This window comes from Stigmatopora argus, chromosome 1 (assembly GCF_051989625.1).
Source record: "Stigmatopora argus isolate UIUO_Sarg chromosome 1, RoL_Sarg_1.0, whole genome shotgun sequence".
Lineage (NCBI taxonomy): Eukaryota > Metazoa > Chordata > Actinopteri > Syngnathiformes > Syngnathidae > Stigmatopora > Stigmatopora argus.
Window position 1 is genome coordinate 12,946,500 of NC_135387.1, and position 22,795 is coordinate 12,969,294.

A 22,795-nucleotide genomic window follows, 5' to 3' on the forward strand; every position below is an offset into this window, starting at 1 on the left:
GAGTCATTTAGCATCTGATATGGCCAAAGAATTTCAATAATCAGCCACTTTATTTTTCTTACTGGCTGAAGTGAAAGTTTGCCATGTCGCAACTCAAGTAATTGTTTATACTATTCTTCTTCTTCATCTTCATCTTGTGGACACAAAATTTTAAAGTGCTACTCCTCCAATACTCTTGATGCTTGGTAGGTACGTAGCATGGGTCAGTATCTATCGATCCCCTGGCCCCAGTTTTTATTATTATTATTTGTTGTATCATGGCTGATTATTTAATTGCAGACCTAGATTTCCCTGTAGGTTAAGAGTTAGCCAGAAGAGGGCAGGCATGCTCCTTGTCACAATCTTTTCAGCCTGTAGTGTGTTATAGCACACTTTCCCCCCCAAAAAAAACAATTTCTATCAAGTTTATTATTATTATTTCTTTCTAAAGGCTCCATATTTGGACACACAAAAACTACATAACCACACATAATTACGTAACCTATTTCGTTACACGTTTTGGTGAGGTATTTTACTCCAGAGAAAAGTAATGGAAATGAATAACCAATAGGACATTATTATATCAAGAAGAGCAGCAACCTGTGACTTTACAGAAGCAAATATGGAATGATTCTCAGTTTATTCTACATGTTTTTCAATTATCAGCCTCATGGCAGTGAGGATAAAGGAATTTGCATAGAGGTTTGTTTTCCGAACGGTACATAATACCATCGACCCTTAGGGCATGATTTGCAAATTCACCGCCAAGTACGTGATCAGGATGGGTTAAAAGTCTTTCTGCTTTCTGGACCACCTGCATTGCCCTTAAGATTGAAGCGAGTAATGATTTCTTTCAGACACCTTTTTGTCTTTCACAAAAAACAAACCGGCATGAAAGAATAAGTGTAGAGACTATAGGTAAACATATGGTGTAAATATATACATTCAACTGAAAGAGATGATTTTCTGTAGCTGTGGGTGTAAATGATTAAAAGGAGGGGCGATAATACACATTGTTTGTAGCTATAACAGAGGACCTGACTTGTAATCATTTAGTTCTTACTCTGTTTTGATTTATATTATTTAACATTTTTTAAAAGGTTTGGTAACTGTTTCTTGGATATCTCTGTACCATTTAGGCTACGTTCACACTTCCCTATGCAACAGGTATTTGACTGTTTTTAATGCAGTCTGGACATCTATTTCTGATTTGAACTTCAAATTTGACCTGTGGTATTTTATATGTGGAAAACAATTGGGTATTTTTCACACGTCACTGCAGTATGAATACCAAGCCATATAAATAAGATACATACTTCCTCGACAAGAGAAATATGTCATCACTATTTGACAAAACAAACAACACGTGAACGAACAATGGCAGACGGAGGTGTAAAGTGTAAACTTAACGTGGGGCTGTGCACAAAGTCGCATGTTCTAGCATTCTAAACAATCACACAAAAAAAAATATAATAAACAAAAATCCAAAATGAGCGTCTCGACCCAATGAAAGACCATGGCCTTCGAGTTGTCAGCGACTCAGCTTGTAGATGTTGAACAAGGTACACGGACAGACTTAGTGAGAAGGAAAATCCTCTCATTATAAACTAACAACTCTTAATCAGTGGGCGGCATCTTATTTACAGTGTGCTGGCAATTTACTTTCTTCCTGCTGGGATACAAACATTTTACAGTCTGACTCAAATGTATCACCCCGCTGGATCCAACAGAGTGTGGGGGACACATTCATAGAGTTAAACATTTGTAGTTTGACTCCTGCAAGTTTTCTAAATAATAAATCTCGTACACATGCAGAAATGAAAGCCAGAACCGAAAACATTTCTTGCCTTTCAAATATGCTCCTTCATCTTCATGTCTAATTGATATCTACTGTTGTCAAACAACTGCTTTAAAGATAGCTCTAAAACCAATTCATGTGAGACTTTTGTGGATCAACAGTTTAGATGCAAAAAATTTCTCCTTGCTGTATTCAATGATTCCTTTACAATATACAATATGACTTCATTTTGTCACAAAGGTTCTAAATAAGACGAAAACCAACACGTTTATCAAGAAAGAATCTTGTTTGTATATTTTAAAAAAATCGCATATGATGGGTAACATCGGAGTCTAGGGCTCGAATGCACCCACAGATCTCATGCAGGACCACCAAATCCATACTCAGTAGAGATTCATGGACCATGCAAGATTCAAGCTACCCACAGCACTGACAGCATCCATGATGACTATTGATCAAGCAACGATTCCCAGTGCCATACAAATGTGATTAGATAAGTTACGACTGAAAAGTGCCACTTCCAGTTTGCGGGATACGCTCAATTTCAATTCAGTGCCGAGCTCTGCATCTCAACTGCTGTCTTCATAGGCAGCCACGCCACATCTCCAAACCATTGAGGGAGAATGATATCACTGGTAGAGACACTCGAGGGTGGCCCTATCCCCAGAATGCACATAATACATACTATATGGTATTACCCACTTGCATTTCAGATGCAGACATATACACAGCAGCCGTACATTATTGCCACTATGACTTTATCATAGCTACTGTTTTGTTTATAATGATTCCTTCTTGTTGAAATATAACTCATCTGTGCATTGGAATATGGATGTAAGCCACTGTTGATGAGATATTATACATGCTGTGGTAAATCAAAATAGGCTTAGATTCATCTCTTGGACAAACTGCAGACTCTTAATCAGTCAAAGCAAGGCAGACTGCAAAATGAATTGGCAGGCTGTACACATAAGGTGGAGTGGGGAAAATTAAAAACAATTCTAAATACAGCACCATAGCAAAACAAATTATTCTTGGGGAAATATATACGTATAATAGAATTGACCGTCCCTAAAAATAGCCCACTCATTAAAAATGAACAAAAACATGATAAACAGGGCCTGAAGAAGAAAGTTAATTAGCCATGCTGAGCGGGTAAACACAGCTATACATCAAGTTCAAGTGGAAACAATAAAAGGCATGATGTAATGGTGGAGAGCAACCCCTGATCGCACAGCATGGCATCCCAAAATCTTTCTGAATGCAAGAATTAGAGAAGAAACGCTTTCGAGGGAAATGATGGCATGCCGTTTAATAGCTGGGAATATGATGCCCGGGGGGCAGGGAGAGGAACAAAAGAATGATGGGGCTTTTAGCCACCCTTTGCCATGTGCCAGGGTAAACTCAAGCACATGCCCCCCCGTACTCCCACCCGCTTGACGAAAGACGCGCTGTCTGTGGATGCTAATGCCACTGGTCCCGGGAACACGGCCAAAGGCATTAAGTGGAATTGAATTTCACCAAACTAGCTTTAATCAGCAGCTTTTTAAGGTTAGAATTACTCTCCCTCTCCTCCAGCCCACTGGCCAAGGTTAAAGCAGAATGACAGGGACTGAGCTCGCCTAATAGGATGCTGAACGGGGCTGTGTGGGGAGAACACTGACATGCCAAACATGCCACGTACTCCACACAGATGAAGAGCATTATGAACTGAAAATGCTTGAAACACACACACGCACACGCGCAAACACGCACACACACACACACACACACGCAAAAACAAAAATTTACAAACATAGTGATTCAACTTGACGGCTTGAATAAGGTCATTTTAGCAAGACAATAAAAAATGGCCACAATTCCTACAGAGAGGAGCCTTTATTTTTATAGTTTCATTCATTGGCATTCTTTATTGAATGTCTATTGTACCAATTGCTTGTGGGTGATACAGTAAATCCACAAGCCCATGTCAACACCGGCTGAATAAATAAAACGTTTGCATTATTTTGATCTTGTTTGCACACTAAACCTAAATCCATTACTTCAATTTATTGTAAGTCTTTTTCAAAAAGTTTTCCAAATTGCCAGTCGCTTTAATGCATTTTGACTGATCTCAAATTTAAGGGCACAAAGGCGATAAAAACAAAATTGTAAACACTTTCATTTCAACGCAAAAAAAAGCCTTTGTGTATTATTTAGTTTGGGAATGCTTTACTCTCTGAAGATGTTGAGAAAACTCTTTGGTGGGAAAGGAAATTTGTCAAGACAAACAATGACCTCAAACTAAAAATGAAATAAAAATGACTGACAAAGGACTTTTGTTGTCAAAATAATAATGTATGTACTGATACACATAACTAAGAAAAGCTGTGAATGACACTGACTTATAAAATTGCTTGAGTTGAATGGCAACAACTTCATTAATTCCTGTCATCTTTTTTCATTACGAAAAGTGATGCAGTATTGAAGTTGGCCACTGGGTAACAAAAAAGTTTTGAGGCTTTGAGAGAGCTTTAAAGAACATAATTTGGGGTCATAATGACATTAACAGTGACCAGTGCACTATGTATATTATAGTACCAACACAATTCAGCAGTTGTTATTTATGTATTTATGTAACATTTATCATTTATTTATGGTAAAGTACTACACATTGGTGTTGTAAAATAGGTAGCGCATGTCAGGGACAACATTTATATTTCCACAGCATTATTATTATTATTATTTTTTTAATACATTTCCCTTTGCACTGGACACATATTACTAGAGCGTGCCTGACTACAATGAAAACCTTAATAAAAAGAGAGGTGAAAAGGCTGTACAACTGAATGCATCACACTACTTTTCATACTTTATAAAACGTCAGGAGAGGCATCGCCTTGACCTGCCGTCGACACATTGACGAGAGGGGACCAAGCAAATCTAAGTAAAGCTTGCAGCACTTCTAACAGTTACACAAAAGTCGCAAGAGCTTCTGCAATAGCTGTGACGCCAAGCAGAGAATGAACAAAATATTTTCACTTTTCCCACTCTTTTTTTACTTTATTTGAATTACTCGAATTTTTGAACTAAAAATGCATGTTGTTTAATGTGGATTTTTGAAAATACAAACATGAGGAGATAAGCCTGTATCATTACGAATCATCTGAAAATTGCAATCCGAAGTATAGAGGTAGCATCAATACATGTTTCAAACACCAGAATTAAACATGAAAAGGTAATATTAATGCCAAACACTACAAATGTGACCCGAATACTGTGCCAAAGCTGCAAGTCATAAAGTTGAAAGAGCTGAAAGCCAATATCAGAAAATGGACACATTAATTTTAATCAACACTTAATGTGACATGTTGCAAATGTGTTTTGATTATGTGCACATAAAGTCAACGCAGGTTGAAAGCACCAATTTAAGTTGAAACATCCTCACCTAATAGCATCTGTCTATCGGGTGCAGAAAAGCAGCCATAATGATGTGTTTGCATTAGAAATGAGAAATTAATTTCCATCAAAGCCAAATAATGGATACATCAGTGTGGAATAACTCATGCAATTTTTGGCATGATGGCAAACAGCGAGGAGACATTTCAGACTGCGTGTCTGCTTAGTTAAGGCAGAAGTACACTATCGGCCTGATTAGGCCAAAGAGTGCCTGTTAATCGGCTGCGCAACTGCTAATCAATTGTGCACCTTGTTGGTAGCAGTAGTGGAGATCTAAACATTCAAAAGAGGGATTTTCTTTCTGAAGTGATGATGCTTTTCACAGATGAAAATGTGGGAGTTAAATTTGTACTTGACCTCATATAACTGCATTATTGAAAAGACAGCACATCACACATCACCAACCTTTCTGCTTCTGCCAATTACAAACATTTTTGCATTACTTGACAGATTCTCCATGCCACTTCTCTCTTTTTGTCACCAATTTGAGTACCAGTTCATGGCTGCCGACACGAAAGCATTCAGCACCATCGGTCTCAGGTTTACTACAAACACTGCCTGTGCTAAATTCATGTAATTGCATATAAAAGTGGGCCCTTGCTTATTTCCGACTCGAAGTATTTTTTTAAATGACAGCAAAATAATGAAGTTAGACTTTGTCCCCCTCAATGCCTGTTAGTCATTCACAGAGTTTCACTATTTATGGTCACCCAGTGGTCCACTGCATTGTGCCCACTGTGCATGGTCCAATTTTGGGTGCAGCCGGTTAGTACATCATTTTCCACAATCAAGCAATCGAGTTAGTGCTGCTTTTTGCACGCCTGGACCTTTAGTAAATCAGCCCCCCTATACAGTACTATACCTATGTATGTATGTGCTGGAGAGCAGCCAAAGGGATATCAACACTAAACAGCTACACTGAGACAGAGAGCAATTTAGTTGCGCCCACTACGGGCTATAAAACAATTTATTGCTGTCTACTGACTTTACATTTACAAGGTACCTCATTGTCAATTCATGGTGCATTGTACATTGTAATGCAGGTGGACTGGTGAGGATACAGGTATGCAATTTAACAGACAAGTTGAAAGAAAACAGTGGCACCCAAGAATGAGTGTAGTTGTTTATCTTTCTATGTCTTGACTGAAATAATTTTTCACTCTGTTCCTCACTGTCTCCACTCAGAGACAGGGCTTGCACAAAGCAGTTTACTTTCGGCTGCCCCTTCCAGCACGTTGTTTTGGCGGTGAAGCACTTTTCAAACTCGGAAGACCAAGTTACCGTTAACTCAAACCGTGGGCCAAATGTTCTAATGGACAAGATAGTAGCTGGCACAGGATGTATTTAATTCACTCCTCAGAGCATCACTCCAAGTGCTGATAGCTGATGACATTTTGCCAACACAAAACTCACACTAACCATCAATCGGGATCAATTGCGATAAAAATTGAATTGTAAAAAAATGTAAAAATAAAATAAAAAAATCAGCGTCCTTGTTATAAGAATTTTAGAAACCATTGGACAAATTCTATTGCTATTTATCAGGCTGAGTTTATACGTAGCGGAGTAGACCTTGGTTGCACATTGGCAGATGGAACTTTAACAATACAACAAAAAATAACTAAGAGCAAGTGGAATCTATTTTGGCCTTTTCCATGGCAACCTGCTCACATTCTCCTTACGAGCCATCAATATATTCAGATTTCAGCTAAAACAAGCATCACATGGGAGGCACCTTCTGCTTAATAAATATAAAACATTACTATATAAGAGCGCACATTAAACTTTCATCCGCTCAGCTGTGCTGAGGGGAAAAGTGCCACTGATTGGAAAATGAGAGTGAGATGACGCAAACGCCGCTTAAGATGACATCACAGCCTTAGCATCTGTCAGTGTTGCCAGATTGGTCTGGTACCCACCCAATTGAGCTATTTTCAATAACTCGGTGAGGGAGAGAAATGGGCTAGGGCAGGTCGATAAAAATTGACCAAATTTGGCGGTTTCGGAAGGAAGAATTTTGATTACTTAACCAGTCAAACTTGTATGGCTCCACATTGAAATTCAGCTACGCTGCCTTGCTTGTTTACAGTAGCAGCTTCACTCCAATTAGAAGTATCAGCGGTTTAGCACCTCACAACGCATGAGCTGTGAACTGTATGCAATTTGTAGGGATTTGCACCCTGCAAATGATTAATTATTCATTCTATTGTTTATTGAAACTACAAGACAATAGTTGTAACCTTTTCTAAGGAAAACAATAATGCTTACCGACAGCATTGATTAGACTACAATGTATTCCCCATTGTTGATTGTTGTTTTTTCAGGTTATAAAATAAAAATACATATTAAGTGGGATAGGGGAAACATCTTTTTTAAGGCAATGTTGTAATTTGGGTTGGATTTTGTTACATTCAGCTGGGTGTCATTGGACTGTGTTTCCGATCTGGCAACCTGGCTGTCTGGCAGCCAGACACAGCATCTAATTTCACGTGAGCACTCCAACTTGTGATGCCGCACACTTGTGTTCAGGCTGATTAGCAGAGGGTCACGTCCGTGCCCCCCGTTGTGATCTATAGGCACTTCAAATTTCCAATATATCCAGTGTGAGCAAGGGAGAGCACAGTGGGACTGTAAATCATGACGAGGCTCACAGAGCAGTGGCGAAAATATGATGGATGGATTGCGAGCAAGCTAGTGAGCGACATGGTTTGTATGGAAACATGAAGCGGGGAGAGAAATAGGGTGGAGGGAAATTACGAAGGGAATGAGGTGATAGGAGAGGGAGTAGGGCACATCTAGAGGGGAGAGGAGCACAGAACAGCCAGACTTCAAAGAGAGGACGAGGAGAAGAGATACGATTACTGAGGAGACGGCGAGGGAAAAAAAAATCCTGCTAGGGAGAAAGAGTCAGAGACCGTTGGGAAGAAAGGGAGTGGGAAAACAGAGAGAAGGGAAGATAGAATGAATGCTAACAGGGAGCCCAAAACCAGTACTGAGGCTTTATCCTTCACAGGCAGAGGAGCAACAATCGCAAACACATTTTCTCTCACCCTGGCCCTATGAGAGATAAAAAAGCAATTTGTATTCTATTCCTATTCAGAGTCGCTTGGCCTGTTTCTCTGCCTGCATATTTGTAAACACAGCTTTGTCAGAGCAGCTTAATCTTCCCAACACAAACACAGAGTACAGGAAGGGGGGCACAAAGGGTGAGGAGGGCAAGGAGAATAAAAGAGAAGTGGGGGAGGAAACAGGAAAGGATGCCAGACAGGGTCAGACAAGATGCCGAGCCGGGACGTCACAACTCGTTTTAGTCACGACGGACACGGGATGCCCACATGTCTTGTCCTGCTACGCCATACACGTGGAGACACATTTGGACTTTCCCAGGCATCCTGAGCCTGATTTCCATGTCACAGCAAGATGCCAAAGCCCTTACACAGGGAAAGCTACAGTTTCTGCCTGCATATACAGCGTTTTCCTTTAGGATTTTTCTGTCAGAAGCGGGGGCAGAAATATTCATTATTCATCTTCCTTTCTGCTTAACCTCACGAGGGTGCTGGACCTTATCCTAGTAAACTATTGGCAGTGAGCATATATACAGATATACACACATACACATATTTTGAATGATGTTTGCACATGTGTAGGTGTGTTGCTAAATCCGAGGTCGATTGCAAAAATTGCAATGTGAAAAAGGAACCGCACTTTACTGTGGTCTAGACTAAAGTGAACTATCGCCTTTTTTGTAGTTTTTGCCTATATTTGAGTGCATCATTCACTTGTAAATATTTTTTTATATATTTGATTTATTTGTATATATACACACAAGCATGTAGGTGGGAAGCTCACAGCCAACCTTCCTGGCTCAAATGGATTGGATGACCATGGATGATGGATGATCACCCTCAATGGCAAGCAATGGGTTAAACATTCACAGGCTGAGTTCTGCTGTGTAGTTGATGAAATACTGCTGCTCTCTTTCAGAAACAACAGTAATGACTAATAGCCTCATCAAATGCAACCAGTGGGGTTCAAGTTTGCTTGTTGCAAAATATCACACAGCTAAAATTGGTAAATCGTTTAATGCATCATATTTGCTAACCTGCAATTCTTTCCACTCTTTGATGATGCTGGTCAGCGAGCTACTTGGCCAAAGGGCTTTGCAGACTGGGTGTGTAGTTTCGTTTGGCTGTTGGCCGTGTGAGCAAAATGCTTACACATTGCACTCTACAGCGTTTTTTCTTAAACAACCATCAAATGAGTGCAGAGGCTCGTGGCAACATACTCTCTGGAGAGATGTCGTCCACTGAAGAGAGCACTGTAGTTGGCTGCAGATGCACTGAATGCTATTAGAAGTCTGCTCTGTTATTGTCACTATTATATCGTAATTTAATTAATGTATTTCTAAACTGTTGTTTTTCTTTTTGGCAACAGATTTATACGCATGTGCAGTTTTTCTAGGACCAATTTATAAAAACAAACAAACAAAAACAAAAAGGGTAGAAAAATGCAAGGTTGAATACTCTGGAAACTATAGATTCTTTGGTTAGGGGCATCTGGTAACCCCATTACTGTATCACCTGTATACACTGGGTCGGTAAACATTGATTGTACGCCAAAGAAGAGCAAAGGAACCCCGCCATGTGACAGGACGTCCACCCGATCACAACCGACTGCACATAAAAGCCGAGACTGAACCACAGGGCGGTGGCTGCTGCGGCCGACCTGGAAGCGCTTTTCGTCCGGGTGCACATTCGCTCACAGAGGCATGAAATTGGGCTGAACAACACCTGCCAATAGACATTGCATGAGACAGTGCCCATCTAGCAAACCCACATTTCATATCACACTGTATCTATTTGTACATACTGTGAGATGACTTCATTGTGGCCCTTGGTGCCCAATTAAGGACTGCTGGCTGGTCTGCCTCCACTCAATATTGCACAGAAGACAGAGCGGCAACAACCTTCATCTGCTTCTTTCTACGTGTCCTTAGTCACCCTCAAATCTGGCAACACCTCTCCCCATGTGGAAATTAGATTAGAGGCGATGACAATAATGATCACAGAGGTGCTACTAGACACTAAACTGGCCAAACTATATTTTGCTCCCAAGAATTGGGGACAATTGATGAGCCAACTGAATAAAACGGAAAGAACACCCAAATGCACATTTCTCAGTGAAAACATTCGTAGCAGCTACACAACTTTTTCTCTGTTGCTTTCTGGCCTGGTTTCGACAAGATAACACCGGCGTGCATGATCGTTTTGCATTCCATAGTCAAAAATATTGAATCTCGCCAATGCCGGCGCTCACACTCGAGTCCGTGCAGGGGGTAAAGAGGTCTGCAGACTCGAGCAAACACACAAAAGACACATTTACAGAGAAAGGCGGCCCCGCACAGTGAAAGTGTGGCGGGCTAACGTGGAGGCACAGAGAGCAGCGGGCAGATGGAGCCGCCTGAATGCCCTCAGGCAGCCCTCTGATGAAGACAGTGGGAAGGCAAGTGAAAGGGTCCATGTTCTGTGCAGACTTGCGACGAATGTGGAGAGATGTGGGGGAAGCATGCAAGGGAGGGAAAGAGGAAGAAAGCAGACAGCAGCGTTGGAGCGGGCAGATCAGCCAGCAAGCCAAAAAGAGGGAAAGCAAATCAAATGAAAAGTGACACTTTAATTCGGAGGGCTTCTTCTGCCTGAGTTATTATGAGATGTTTGTAAACTGGCTTGTTCATGCATCTCCGCTGGCCTCACGCCTGGCTCCACGCTCACTGAGGGTACCTGTGGCCCTAACTTCCCAGCAAGGGAGCCACCAAGTGGGGCACAGCACAATGCCACCATCCTCTGCTTTAATCCTCCCACGACTTCCTTAAATGAAAAAATGTCTGAGGCTCTCTTCCATCACAAGGCCAAAGTCCTACAAATTCAAGCTTGAGACCAGGAGGTAATGGTAAAAGCTTCAGGTTTCACAAACATTTTTAGGGCACTTAAGTGCACATGAACCTTGTCCTTGTCAAATGAATGAAAATGGAAAATAACCATAGAAACAGAAATATTATTTGGTACCCTTGAAAAAAGCCTGTTTAAGCTTTTTAACTCACATAATGGACTATGAACAGTTTAAGAACACAGGTACACACAGAAATGGAATGAAAAAGTGAAGCAATTCAGTTTGTGGAGATGAATATGGGCTCATATACAAAAGGGGTTGCAACACAGACCAAAAAAAGTAGAAAAATGCCTTTCTAGCAGTTGTGTGATTTTAAAAAATGCTGAAAAACACACAAAATAACGCAAAAATAATTCATTCTTTGCACAATACTTGCTTTTAGTTATTATTATCAACTACAGCCTCAAGAAAGCTGAACTGCTCTTCAAACATTTGCTGTATTAATTCTCATGTACAAGAACAACAACAACAACAACAATATATATGTTGTTTATGATTATTTCAGTAATTCCTTTACCAGTCTAACACTAGTGGTACACATACCTCAGTTTGAGAATCACCGCTTTAGGGCAAGGATGTCCAAACCAGTCCTCAAGGGCTGCTGTTTGTGGACGTTTTTCTTTCAATCGATCCAGCACATACAGTTTAACCAATACGGCTTCTGCTGAAACAAGCAGCACCTGACTGCATTCAACTGATTACACTTGTAAGACATCAGATTGGTCAAAAGGTGTCCTTTTGATTGGTTGGAATTAAAACTTGCACTCACTTCGGCCCTTTGTGGAATAGTTTTGACACCCTTACATTAGGATATCAACAGCAGTGATGCGATTGTCAAACGTTATTTCACCAATAAATTCAAATAGCACTAAAAAATATGCCTTTTCTCATACAAATCAATAGTCGTCAAATTGCTCCATGTCCTGTCTGTACAGTTTGATATTCTGCTCATTGAGTCAAGATGCCATGATATAGCACCATTTAACTTTCCGTACAAACAAGCTATTGTCCAGGTGTTTTTCCGCAAGATACTAAATACATACTGTACAATTTCATTTCATATTATTGACAAATAAAGCAACAAGGACGCAGGACAAAGTCATAGTGCTCAGTCCAAATGCACAGAGGCTGCAAAATATAGCATCGTTTCAGCTCCTAATAGGAAATATAAGGTCTTGGCTTTTCATATCTGCGAGGGAAAAAAAAAAAAACACTTTAGCTGTTCGCAGCCCAGTTCACCGCCTGATATTAAATAATGTGGACATTTGTGGACATTACTTGCTCATATCTGTGTGTTATTTGTAGTGTGAATGGTTTCTTTGTTCCCATTCTCTGGTGAAATCTCAAGGTTATAAATGGTGTAGTATAAATTCAAAATGCCAACGTCAAACGCGTCTCCATGTTTGCCTTGTACCGTTTTCCTCTCTTGCCGAGACGTTTGAGTCCAGTGCTTGATTTATTTGCAGTATGCACCATTAATCCTGCGTCCATGCATGCCTCTGCTGAATAATTGATCTACACACTACTGTAACTAAATCCCTCAAAACGACAACCTGCCTCTTTCTCCATCCCCTTACATCTATTCCTCCTTATTTTTCCCACTATAAACATCTTTAAGTCCTAAAGTCTGCTGTAATTGCTCAAGTGACTCTTCTTACCAGAATGTGTAAAATCATTCAACCGCCAGGTGGCGACTGTGTCTGGTTGTTAATGAGGATTCAGAGGGGGAACCCCAGCCTATTGGTGCACAAACATAAAACTAAATATGACCCTGTGAGTCAATGGTCAGCTGACAATGCAAACATACCCCTACACTACCTAACCATACCTAGAAAAAATAACTAAAAAAACAACAACAGAGGCAGCAATCTAGTGAGCAGAGAAGTTGTACAGTGTCCATTTAGTTTTCTTTGAGCATATAACACTACAAGTAATAAGTATAGCATCTCTCCGAAAGCCACGTGCTATAAATCATTGGGAAATGGAGCTGTCATCCAGACAAACAATAGAACCAGTTATCATTAAAATGTTCTTGGGACACATGATACATGCTGTCATATTTTCTTATTTTTTTGCACAGGATGTACCACAATTTAATTCAATGTGCCCCAATGTGGAAAGGTTGTTGTTCCCAGAATACATAATTTCTGTCACAGAGCAGATGTTATTTAGAGATTTTTTTTTAAAGACAATGTGCCGTTGCCATTTCACAGTAAAATAAGAGTTGAGCTGAGAAAGTAAAAAGGATCCACAAGACCCTGAACAATGTGGATTTCCTGCAACCGCAGTGTTTGAATGATGGCTTTACAAATAGCCGTCTGATTATGATATTTGAGCTCTTTAATGACTTCTTGTGACAAATAGCGCACAATCACACACTCATTCAATCATAACATGTGGGGTCCAAGTGACATTATGAAGATTTAGGTCAGTGATTGGAAAACGAGCTCCACATTTGATTGCGGCAATGACATTGTTCAATGTCACCAGCATGACATGAAATTTTTGCATCATTTGTCACATTGCGCTGTCAGCCGTCCTGACAGCCAATAGGATGTCAAGTCAGCTATATGCCAACATTATTATCATCTTCATGACATATGGATTATATAGTCTCAGTACTCACATGATGAGTACAGCATACGTATGTGCATAAACCCATGAAACTTTGATAGCCTCAATGCAAATCACATGGTAATGTTTCTTTCTAAAGGACACCCAATTCTATACAAATGCAGATATGCATCCTATTGTTGTCTGAGATTCTTTTCAATGTGATGTGATTTGGGCTACTATGGCATTCTTTCACCAAAATTGGTTTATCTGTAAGTAACACAGAAAAAAAAATAATGACTATAACATCGCCAAAATAACAGCAATCTATCAAATATATTTTTAAGAAAGACGGCAGTTTATATATGGGGTTCCTACTTTGCGGAAATGTATTTAATACGGGTGGTTATTGGAACAGATTAACTGCGGAAATCGAGGTAACGCTTATCCTCACAAGAGTCTCTGGGTGTGCTGCAGCCTATCCCAGCCAGGTACGGGCACCAGGCAGGAGACACTGAATTAATGGCCAGCCAATTGGAGGGCAGAAGAAGACTATGACCTCCATCGGTATCTCCCTAATCACCAATAAGAATGGAGAGGCCATTGAAACTGTGGCTACAAAGAGGCTTCAAGTAAAATATAGCATATCGACAAGGCCTGTAAATTGTTGCTCCAACATTTTAAGGAGGGTATGGTGCCCCTCTTGCAGCATTAAAAAGGAAGGGTGAGGAAAAAATAAATAAAATCACAGAAAACGACACAAGCAGTTTAATCTTGGCGAGCTGAGCTGAGTGATGCTATCTAATCAAAACATACGCCTCCTTAATTATAGCTCAGTTTTCATTTGATGAACAAGTGTTGTCTGTCGCCACTTTGTGATACCTTCAGTGCGCCTGCCAGAGTTGCTCATCCCAGCTCGGTCTGTCTTGGGTTGCTTTATCCATCGGGGGTGTCCGTCTGTCCTCCCTGTGCTTCATATGGACTGAAATGTTCCATTAGCTCTTTTTGCAGAGCCCCCAGTGCTGTGCCCTATCTCATTATGTGGGCGAGATGTTTGGGGGTCTCTTGGTGCCAGCCTGTCATGCTGTCAGTGAGCATAATGCCTCTCAGTGGCTGCATAGATACTGCAGTTTGTGTGTCTGTGGGTGTATAGTAAGAATCAGATGTACGTACATTAAGCTCCTGTCTCAAATTCTTTTGAAGCACTATTAAGATATGGAGGTTGTCATAATGAATTTCTGATCTAAATGTCATTGGGTCCCCTTGACTGTTGTAAATACATTGCTTGGACTTGTCTCCATCTTTTATACTTGTGTCCATTGCTGAGGGTGAAATTTAATTAAGCTGGGAGCTTTAAATAGTTGGGTGACGGGGGAGTAAACGTGAGATTTGCTTGCCAAATGGCATATTAATAAAATTTCTGAGGGATGACAAATTATGAGGACCAGACAGCCAACACACACACACACACATAGACTAACAAAATCCCAAACAACTTCTGGAAAAGGCTTAAATGACATTTAATATATTTCCTGGCAAACACAAAAATAAACTGACACCAGGATGCAAATGGGAATGAAAACAATATCTTTGATTACTAAACCTGGCATACGTAATGACTTTGAAGACTATTATGGAGTGCAATATTGTATTTCATGTTCTCTGAAATGTGAGATATGTCTTTTGCAATTCCAAATCACCTCAACACAACCTCTCCTTTATAAGCACTTAAATTAAAATGACTGAGGAAAACAAAAATTGCATTTTAACCCTTTAAAGCTCTAACATCAAAATAAGTCCCATCAAATTAAACACTATTTCTTGACAAGTTTACTGGTGATGAAAACAAAACACTGTTTTTCATCTTGATTACTTTATCGTGGCAAGTGTGAAAATTGGACACACATGCACGCCTACACATTTTTTTTCTTGAATGTAAATAAAGTCACGTTATAATAAGCAAACGCCGGATAGAAAAAAAAGAGTCAAAGTTCGAGGGCTAATGATAAGAGAAAGTAGTCTGTTAATGAGTGTGATAAGTGTTGATGTCGTTTGTGCTGCAATAGAGTGTTGCAACAAGACCGACACCTCAGGTGGGTGATTTGCGGTAATTATATAATTACACAAAATGTGATAATAAACACCACAGAGGGAACCGGCTCTATCATCTGCTTTGCAGCCACTCAAATGTAAGCGTATACTCATGTTAATATAAACAAATGAAAACACTGTGAGAGAGAGCAAGCGAGCCAGAGAGAAAGTGAGAGACATAGAGAGGAATGTGCAAAGCAGATAGTCCAAGGTGATGCAAAAACTAATGGAACACTCACACTTATACTCCTCCCGCACCTGTGAGTAAAAAGCGATTTGCTCTCTGACAAACAGTAACGGCCAATAAAACAAGTGCTGAGTCGCTCCCAAAGGCAGCCGAGGGAAGCGGTGGACAAATGAACACAAACTGGGAGTAAAAAGCTTCTCCCAAGAGGATTGGGTCTTTTCTGTAGTCTTCACACTCACTCTAACTTGACTGAGGAACACTACATGTGAAAGATCCTACAATTGTCCAGTTTATCAGGAGCACCACTGCTGGAAGGAAATAAAACGGCACGCAAGAGCATCGATGATAGGTAGTATGTGAGGTTGCCCTTTTACCTTTAAAATATGTATAAGTGGGCTCCAGTAAATGTTTGTGTTTATCTGTATGTCAAGGCGACCTTCAGCAAAAGACCTAGGGTAGATTGCGGTGCACAACACATTTCTAAAATAGGCTGAAAAAGTAATATAAAATATTTTATTCAAACAAATGTCTGGAGAGAGCGGCCCGGTGGAGCAAGTGGTTAGCGCATCGGCCTCACAGCTCTGGGGTCCAAGGTTCAAATCCAGGATCTGTCCACCAGTGTGGAGTTTGCATGTTCTCCCCGGGCCTGTGTGGGTTACCTCCGGGTACTCCGGTTTCCTCCCACATTCCAAAAACATGCTTGGTAGGCTTTAAATTGTACCTAGGTATGGGTGTGAGTGTGCATGGTTGTCCGTCTCCTTGTGCCCTGCCATTGGCTAGCCACCGATTCAGGGTGTCCCCCGTCTCTGGCCTGGAGTCAGCTGGGATAGGCTCCAGCAGCCCCCGCGACCCTAATGAGGATCAAACGGTTCAGAAAATGAGATGAAATGTCTGGAGAATGTGAATTGGAGTGGGTCAGTAAAACTAAAAAGTAAGAGAACAAAACGAGATGGGAAGGGGGTTGATAATTACCGCTAATAAACCCAGCTGGATTTCAGGTGCAGAAAATATATAAAATGATTTGATCAAGTGGGACAATTGGGAATTATCACCAATTCCATCATTGTCATCCATTCCCATCAATATGGGATGTCCAATGTGCTTTGGTGCACAGTTAAGATGGCAAGGATATCAAATTCAGTATTTGGAATTTTACATTCAATGCAGTTAGAAAGGACAAGTATAGATTCAAACTGGTGGCAGGTAATGTGCATTTTGGCAGAGTGATGATGAGTCTGGAATTGTCAGGAAAGATATTAGAGAAGACCAAAGGTCATATATGTAGGAAGAGAAGCTATTAGTCCGTTGGAATGAGAGAAGAGGATTCAGAGGTATTTCTCCAAAATCCAAATAACAGCTCACCAAAATAGATTTTAACTGCTAATTTAGTCACACTGTCATTGATTAGAACTGTGCAGACTCACTTTTGCTACCAGTCGATCCCATCGAAATCTGCAGTGGCACTAAGTCCTCTGTTGAGAAGGCTTTAATTATGGTGTAACCAAAGAAAATGATTGTGGGTATACATCATCTCACCTCAAATTCTATTTCTATTTTAGTCTGAAAGCCATAGGGGACTGTGTGTCAAAAGGTCTGGCTGAAAAGGACTATAACACATTGTTTCACATTAGGTATTGCTTGCTTTTCATGAATCATGTCGTTCTTTGACAGTAACTTCTTGTGACCTGTGGCTCCTCTGATTCAAAGCAAAACCTATTACAGTTTCTGTCAGTTTTGGTTTGTGTATTTGGTGCACCTCATGTGTTTACATGCATGTGGTTTGAACTTTTGAACTAGCTCTCTCCCTCATGTGGCTGACGGCTGCTAACCTTGACTGAAAATCAAAGTCTGACGACGTAGAGGTCAATGGAAAATGCTGCCTTTTCGGATTACGGCAAACATGACGTATGTTAGTTGATGTGAGAAAGTATTAATAGGATGGGATGGGACCGATGAAAAGAGATACTAGGAAAGCTGCTTCCCCGTGCAATGTAGAATGGATGGAGGCAGTTTTAACATCACCAATTTTTAAGGAGGTTCAACTTAAATCGGTTGTCCATTAATCAGCATATTAGGTATAGTTGCATTTGAATCTCCTGTCACTGTTAGAAATATAGTTGTGAGGTTTATTGAAGAATCTAAATAGTTTTTTGGTGAATGGTTTGTCCTTGTAGGGTAAACAAGTTAAATCCAGGGGCGCAACACTCCTCATCCAAAAGCTGAGCATACAGTTTAAAAAGTGTTAGGTTTTAAATTCCAACTCACACTGTACAAAGTAATCGCCTGTGACAGAAAGTCAAAGCTGACGAGAGACGTGCTCACACAGTGTGGACTGACTGAAAGACATGACTTGACTGCTCAAACTGTGCGTCTGGATCATTGCTGTTCTACTTAATTCCTTCAGGTGAAGATAGGGACTTTTCAAACGGTTTCTAATTGTCAAAGAAGTGATGGTGAGTTTGCTAATACTAAAAACAAAGATGCAGAAAGTTACAGGTGCATTGCTAAAAGAGAAAATTGTGCTTCAAACAAGATGAATTGTGCACAGGCTCAAATGCTCCGAAGAACTATGAATGTCATCGTGTACAGAAGACCATCAATAGCTGGTTTCTACTCCTATGATGTTTACTGTTCAGATTTGGCTTCCTTTATGCTTCTTCAGAGAAATTGTCTCAGCATAAAACGGCAAGAAAGGAACAAGCGTCGCTAGCCTGGGAGGAGATGCCGCTCTCAGCCTGCCTCTATCTCGCCATAGCACCTGCTTGGTCTCCAGATGAGATCAGGAAGGTGGGGCAACGGGCAGCGTAGGGCACAGGAAGGTGAACCAAAGGCAGGCTGGAAGCAGGGCGACAGTCTGATGAGGGTGCAAGAGAGAGATGGGAAGAAGGAGGAGGAGGGCTGTGCGCAGAAGATATCAGCTCGGGCTTTAAACCTAGCTCGAGGCAGTCGTTATCGTGGTTTGATTTCTTGCTATGCTGCTGCTCCACGTTCTCCACTCATTGTAATGCTTGTTGGGTGTGAAAAAAGACGTGGGGGCTTCAAGTCAAAGGGATTAGCCATGTAGGGAGAAATACGTTTATTTGCAAGCGCGCCGATCTAAAAACATTTATCAAAATCAATATCTGAAAGACCAAAGGAAAAAGTAACTCCTGTGTCCTTCTAAGGTAAATCCACTTAGTGTAGTTCAATGGAATATCGAAGTGGTGTAAGTAGTAAAGTCGTGGCCTTACAAATGTAAAACAACCATTTTGGCGTATTTCTCTCTTTAACAGATATTGTCACCGATGCATTCAAAGGTGCAAAGATCATTTGTTACAAGCAGGGAAAGATGAAGGCCTGTATGAATCTTGTTTAAGGTAACTGCATATTGACCTTGTGTTGACAGAGACAAACAACATTTCATATCAGTGAGAAGTCTTTTCTTCACAGAATCCTTTTTCCCCCCACATATCATCCCGTATCAGTGAACAATATCATTTAGTAGCATTGTCTCTTTGGGAAAACAAACTAGTCTCATGTCTATTTAGAGTCTCAGTCATCCTAGTCTTGTGTGAACTTCCCACCAGCAACTTAGTTGAAGTCCCACAACAACTAATCAAGTCTAGTTTGGCTTTTAAGGGGTCACATCATGTATAAAAAGGTTACTGCAGCCTTGTTGTGGTTTTACAGAGTACCATCTCGTCGTGTGTGAGAGTCTGTGATAACATATTGGATGTTTATTAGAACTCAGCTTAATGCCCGAACTGACTGAGCGCTGCAATAAAACTCTAAGCCAGAGCAGGCAGTCACGTTAAGTTCGTGCTGACCCAGTCCAAATGCCTCTGGCCTCCATTCCCCATATTTCATCATCAACTCAATCTGGGATCTGCAGATCATGCCAACAAAAGAACATATTCCAACCCTCAGGCACAAAACATCTACTTTATAACCTCAGAGACCCCAAAACTAAAGACTTTCACAAAATAATGACAATGTACGATGACGTACAAGGCGGACAAAGGTATACAGGCATTCACAGTCGATTTTTTAATGATCTAAATCAAATGTTTTACAAGAAATTGTACTTCCTCTAACAGCTATCACCGATTACATTTTGTCATTCAGACAATTATACAGGCATAATGGTTTGTAGAAATTGGGAAAGTGGGAGCTGACTTTACGCCACTCCAACTAGTAAATGTTCTGTAATATGTTTGAGAAAAATGCGTCAGGAATCTTCTCGCGCATATCTTTTGAGGTGATGTTAATTCCAGTAGATATAGGACTCTTTGTAGGAAACAAGCATGCACGCACGTATATGAGCATGTGATGACGATACTCTCTTTTTCCAAGGTACTAAGTACTGTATGTAAGGCTGCATTTTAGCAGCTGTTCTTCAGTCTATTTTTGGGCTCCTAAACGTTTCAAGGGAAACAAAGGTATCATCCAGAAGCACTTTAGAGGGCCCTGCAGCAACATGAAAGATGAGCTTAGCTGAAGCGCTCATAAAGACAATGGCACACATACATCACGCACGACTCGAAACGCTGAATGCCCTGGAACTGATGGACGTGTTCCAGTCACTTTCTCGTTGATCTCATCCTCGGACCTCTTTGCACCTTTGCCACTCCGAGCAGTGTCAGCGTGGCCACAGCTGTGCCTGGTTGGTCCTAGAAGGCCAGTTACGGTGTAGGACACCGGGAGGAGGCATCATGAAAGACTAAATTTCAGCCACCATTTTGGCAATGTGTCAGGCACTTTCAGGAAATTGCGTCAGTATTATGGAGCCGAAGGGAAGCAGCCCCATCTTTATTGCTCTTTAATCAGAGCAATGCAGGCTGGCTAAAGATCAATGATCTCTGAGCGTTCGCATTGACTAGGGCCTAGAGCTCCCAATCAAGGGCCCCTCTCCCACCTCCCACCTAATGTTACGTTTAATGAGCCAATTAGTCCAAAATGGCGTGGTCGGCATCTTAAACTGTTGTTTACGCTGTATTCATTATTAATATCTCATAGTTAGGTATGTATAAAATTAAAAGGAGAAGCGAGACCATTAGCTCCCCATGGTGGATGCTTATTAAGATACGATGCTTTGTTATCTGAGCAAGAGGTTGGGGGGGCTTGCGGCGTAATTGTTCATGTTGGCCAGGATATGCTGGTTCAGTAGCAGAGTACTGTGATTTATACAACCTAGGAGATGTTGAATGTGTATATGCGCAATCGAGTGTGATTTGCTCCAAAGCCTGTGAGAGAAATACAGCAGCCGCCATCCAGTGGCATCAGATGTCGTCTTTTCTCTTTCTCGTAAACACTATTTTTTTCCGTGCCCTCTTTCCACTTCCTTATTTCTTCTCTCTCCCCCCGACTTTTAATAGATGCCACTGTGAGGGGGTATGCAAATGAGTTTTATCTCCCCTTTTTGTCATTGTAAATCTTATGCAAGTACTGTACAAAAGCCAGCAAGAAGGCCACAAGGTTTAGTGCTTTTCAAGACCAATAATACGTTTCTGGACACAGCTACACACTTAGTTCAATTTAGAAGCGTAATTTTGACACTAACAAAAAAATCAGAGAACCTGACATGAACAAAAATCATGTACCTTAAACTATTAATTTTATTACTATCTCGGCTATACAGTATATGAACACAACATGGCCACAATATAGTATCAGGGATTCATGTTTGTTTACTTTAAGACAAAGCTACATCAAGTGTGTCATGTGGCAGTATTAAAATGCATCGACTGAAACATTCAAATCCTTTTGTCAACAGAATAGATAGTAAAATGTATATGCTTTTTTGATGCGGCAGGAAAACAATGTCAGAGGAAAGTGTCCTTTCTCTTTGAAGAACATGAAAAGACTAAAGCATATAGCATTGGACCCCTCTTTTGTATTTGATATGGTGCTTAGAGCCCGAAGCATGTCCAATAAGCACAAATCTTTGCAGGGATTCATGAAATGTAATGATCAGTCAACTCGTTTGCAATGAATCACCTGAAGGCAAACGGTTGGACAGATACTGGCTGAAAGGCATGGTATTTAAATTATGACAAAGACTTGTTAAAGACTCATTTACACGAACTATCAAATGGCAACAAATGTAATAAAGTATTCACAATCCATCCATTATTTATTCTTATTCTTCAATTTATCCAGTGGCGAAAGGAACATCGTGCCACTAAAACAGTGCATAATAACTCAGAGCCAGCATCATGTAGGAAAGCGGAAGCAATTGTCTTGAAGTCCCCACTTAAAATAGTCCTTGTGACAGGTCTGCTGCTTTAAATAAGTGCCTTGGCCTGTCTGGAGAGGCGTCTTAATCCCAGTGGTGAGCGACATTTCAACAAGATAGAAGGAAACATAGAGGAGCATTATATCAGTCTATTTATGATGTATTTTTCCTGCTACAAGTACGGCACGTATTTTTGTGTGGGTGGTTGCTATTTTTAGAACAGCACTACTGGCCAGTCTTGGGTGACAAGCTATATGGAACGTGTATTGTGCTCAACAACAGGTGAACTTAAACTGACTGAAGAATTATTTTTGTAAACTGCTGGAGGAAGATCACCATAAAACACACACTATAGGAATGGGGAGTCTGGAATTAAACCCCCAACCTGAAAACTGTGAGGCATGATCGCTGCTAAACAGTTATTCTTTTGAAGTAAAGAAAATACATCAAAAATAACATTCCAATAGAAAAAGGCATACAACTAAGAAATCACAAGATAAATGTTTAATGAGAAAAACATGTCTGATAACTTATCCCAGACGTACAATTTTTAAGTATAGTATAATAATGTGCCTAACTTCTTCTGCTA

The 22,795-nt window shown here is 40.6% G+C and overlaps 1 protein-coding gene across 18 annotated transcripts in view; it reads right to left on the reverse strand.

Moving 5' to 3' along the window:
* Nucleotides 1-22,795, reverse strand: part of camta1a (calmodulin binding transcription activator 1a) — a 286,785-nt gene that overhangs the window by 62,953 nt on the left and 201,037 nt on the right. The window contains exon 1 of one of the 18 annotated variants that reach the window (XM_077597964.1): nucleotides 11,705-11,813. The exons of the other annotated variants lie outside the window; for them this stretch is intronic. The gene's annotated coding sequence lies outside the window, so the exon portion shown is untranslated. Of the gene's footprint in view, nucleotides 1-11,704; nucleotides 11,814-22,795 lie in introns of those variants that run through there. 18 annotated transcript variants of the gene reach the window in all.